The sequence below is a fragment of the Hordeum vulgare genome, chromosome 6H, assembly GCF_904849725.1.
Source record: "Hordeum vulgare subsp. vulgare chromosome 6H, MorexV3_pseudomolecules_assembly, whole genome shotgun sequence".
In the NCBI taxonomy this organism is placed as follows: domain Eukaryota; kingdom Viridiplantae; phylum Streptophyta; class Magnoliopsida; order Poales; family Poaceae; genus Hordeum; species Hordeum vulgare.
In genome coordinates, this window is record NC_058523.1 from 434,809,438 (window position 1) to 434,812,789 (window position 3,352).

Consider the following 3,352-nt stretch of genomic DNA (forward strand, 5'->3'; position numbering starts at 1 on the left):
CTTGCGCACATCTCCGAGAGGACAGCACAGTTCGCACCGGGCCAGCGCCGACTCCTTCCCCGTTGGCCACTCCTCCATGTGGGCAACGGTGGGCGCTATTACCCACGCCGCCGGCCCGCACGCGCTCTGAAATCGAAGGCGCGTGCCACCCGCCGCCAGAGGCAACATGCAAGGGAGAGGGACGCGACGGAGCAGTCTGTGCGCTGCCGCCGCGGGATGCAGGCGGGGCCCGATGAGGATGAGCGGCTCCTCGCATGAGTCTGCCGCCAATCCCTCATGACGACGGAGGCAGACACTCGCCACATATGGCGAAAGAACTCGAAGGCGCTCCGACTTGCTATTCAGCAGTCAGAGCATGAGGCGAAGTAGGGAGCGACGGAGGCGGCTCGGTCGCCAAATTTAAGCGGGAGCAGGACAGGGTTGTCCATCAGATGAAGGAGCTCATCGTCCTCTCCGACTCAGATGACGAAGACAGCTGCACCTTCTCCAACGAGGACCAGGACCCTTCACCAGTCGTAGATGCCTATAGCGCCGGTGATCGGAAGTGCAAATGCGTGACGAGGAAGTGGTGATCCGGCCCCCCTCCTCATATGTTTATATCGTTTTAGTTGAAGGGCGCACATAGGTTTAGCCGTTTAGCTCATGTAGTTGGCACGATTAGTGGAGTTGGATAGAAGCATGGGATGGCATGTTGAACACACAACGTTTGCAATGTCAGTGGCATGTCATACATAGCATTAGGACCATGTAGACGTGGTGCTACCTAAAAACATTTTCCACACTACCGTATGAAATGGGCACACTATCCATCCATGAACCCTGTGACACTATACTGGAGCCGGCCATCCATCCAAGCGTTTATCCTGTCTCAAATGTCCGTCTCTAACTTAGAAAACGTTATTTCTGACTTGAACATGTTTTCCCACGTAGGGGTTTCTTTAGGACGGCTGGTTAAAGAGGACGAGAACTGTCTTTTCACGCTCAACTTCCTGTCATGGCTCCAACGTGGAAAACGCGTAGCGGCGGGAACGCAGCGGGGAAGCCTGCGAGTGCGAGGGGGGCTGGTGCTCGGTCGAGCCGGGAACGCGCGCGCCGAGTGCCTGCCACAGCCAACCATCCGATCCGCGGTGAGAAATCGCACTCATCACCGAGATCGCGAACCGAGGGGGCAAAACCCTGCGAGCATGCGGAGGCGCGGGGCCCTACCGCCCCGACAAGAGGTAAAGCGGCCGCGCACGCCTGTGCATGCGCTTTGTGGCCGCCCACCGCAGCCGGCCGGCCGGCCCCCTCCCCCGCTAGTGCGCGCGGATGGGGTGCGAACTGCTCCTGCCGCGCCGCGCTGCGCCTGCACGCACCCCTCCTGCCGCTGCCGCCAAACGAACGGTACCGATCGACGCGAATGGGCGCCTGCCATTATTGCCGGGGCGGCAAGTGCCAACGGCGAAATTCCTTCGCCGTGTCCCCGTTCACCTACGACGGCCATGCATCCATCCAAGGGGGGGCGACCCTCTGCCCGCGCCGGCTACGTGCCGCTCCTCCTATACGATACGGTGGCTGGTCCGGCTCCGACGATGCCGCCTTTGGGGGGAAGTGAACTCTGGCCGCTGCTTTCGTCCCAAATCCCAAAGCCGAAAAGCTAGCTCGTTTCGGCTAGGTAACAAGAATTCGGGGAAAGGCGGGAGACGAAGCTATAGAGACAGGGACGCAGAAAGAAAACGAGCCTTTCTTGGATCATCTCGGTTTCCTACCCTTTCCATCTCCTTTCCGCTGTCTCTTGTGTGAATTCGTCCGTGGCCGATCACGCGATCGAGAGCCTTTTAGAGCGCTTTTAAATTCGTCGGTTTCTTCGGTTACGTTTCAGCCTTTCATGGGCACGTACGTTACGTACGCAGTTGGCAGCAAGACAAAAGAGAAGCAGCACTTGTATCAAGGGAGCCCTAATCATCAAACCAATCCCGCTTTACTGAAACAAAAGCCAGAAGATGATCACAAGCTCCCTCGAGACGCCGGCCCGCCCCTAATGTCTGCCCAGGTAGGTTTAACTAGTCGCAAAGGTGGTGGCAAAGTATATATGCGGGGAATAAAGTTGCCGCCGGCCGGTCGATTACGCGGTTGCCTTTGAGATCAGGGGATAAGCTATTTATTAAACCCGTGGTATCGCATCATGACTTTGTACTATCACCGTCTGTTTACGCAGGTCGCCCACGCTCATGTATGATATTCATTTGTTAGGTCGATTAAGCACTCATCACCCACCCCTGATCGATCGGTTCAAAATTCCTCTACGTGGCCCATGCACACAAGCCTATTCGAAAATGCGAATAACTTTGCTCGGTTTGTTTATCAATTCCCCGGTTGCGCAAGTCGCGCGCCAAGATCCGTCAGCCGTCTGCTCGATCTCCCTCGCGCTCGAAAGTCACCTCGCCGCATCATTTCGTCGTGTCGTTGGAGGGTAATAAGACCTGGTGAATTGTTTGACGCTGATGAATTTGTGAACCGGAAGAGGTAATTAAGCGCATGCATGCATGCATGCAGCATTGGCGGGAAGAAGGCAGGATGATGGCGGTGAACAAGGAAGGAGCAGAGCAGGCAGGGGCATGCGCAGCGCTGAAGCTCCACTATGCCGAGACATATCGAGAGGGACACCATCTTTACGAATTTAATGGAGCTGCCCCCCTCGTCCTGGCCCCCGGGGTGAAAAAGGCTGCACGCTCGCTAGCTCTCCCACCTCTCCAGCCATAGGATGGAATCCGTGCTCCTCTCGGGCTATCATGGCGCCACCGACCGCAAACGAACGAACCGTAGCGAGCTAGTGCGGCCGCGCAGTAGCGTAGCCGAGGTGTTGGTGTGTCAACCGGCGCCGATCTACGGGGCATTGTCACTGGTCAGCGACGGAGTAGCCTGCATGCGTGCCCACTGTGGCTCTGTGTAGGTCTTTCAGGCGCATGTGCTGCCACCACCACCCGGGAACGAATCGCAGCTTTCGTATGGTGGGTTTTTGACTTTTCAACTCCGGTGCATATATTGTGTTCGAATAAATAATTGAATAGAGAATGAGTGAGTAACGAACGGAACTACTACGCGTACGACAGTTGTTGCCCAAATTTCGTACTGTACAACGGAGGATTGGACGGTGTTGTACAGTTTTGCTCTATGCACCGACGGCTTGTTTTGCAGCATCGCATGAAAATCGTACATAAATTGTCGTGTGTGTATCAGCATTCAATAAGAAATGTGTAAACCCTTGTTTCTGAAAGACAGAAAAAATATATATCATATTACCTTATAATCTGCACCTGTCTTTTCTAGAGTTTCCTTTTGGTCTAGAGGATATGTTGGGTATACTTGTTAT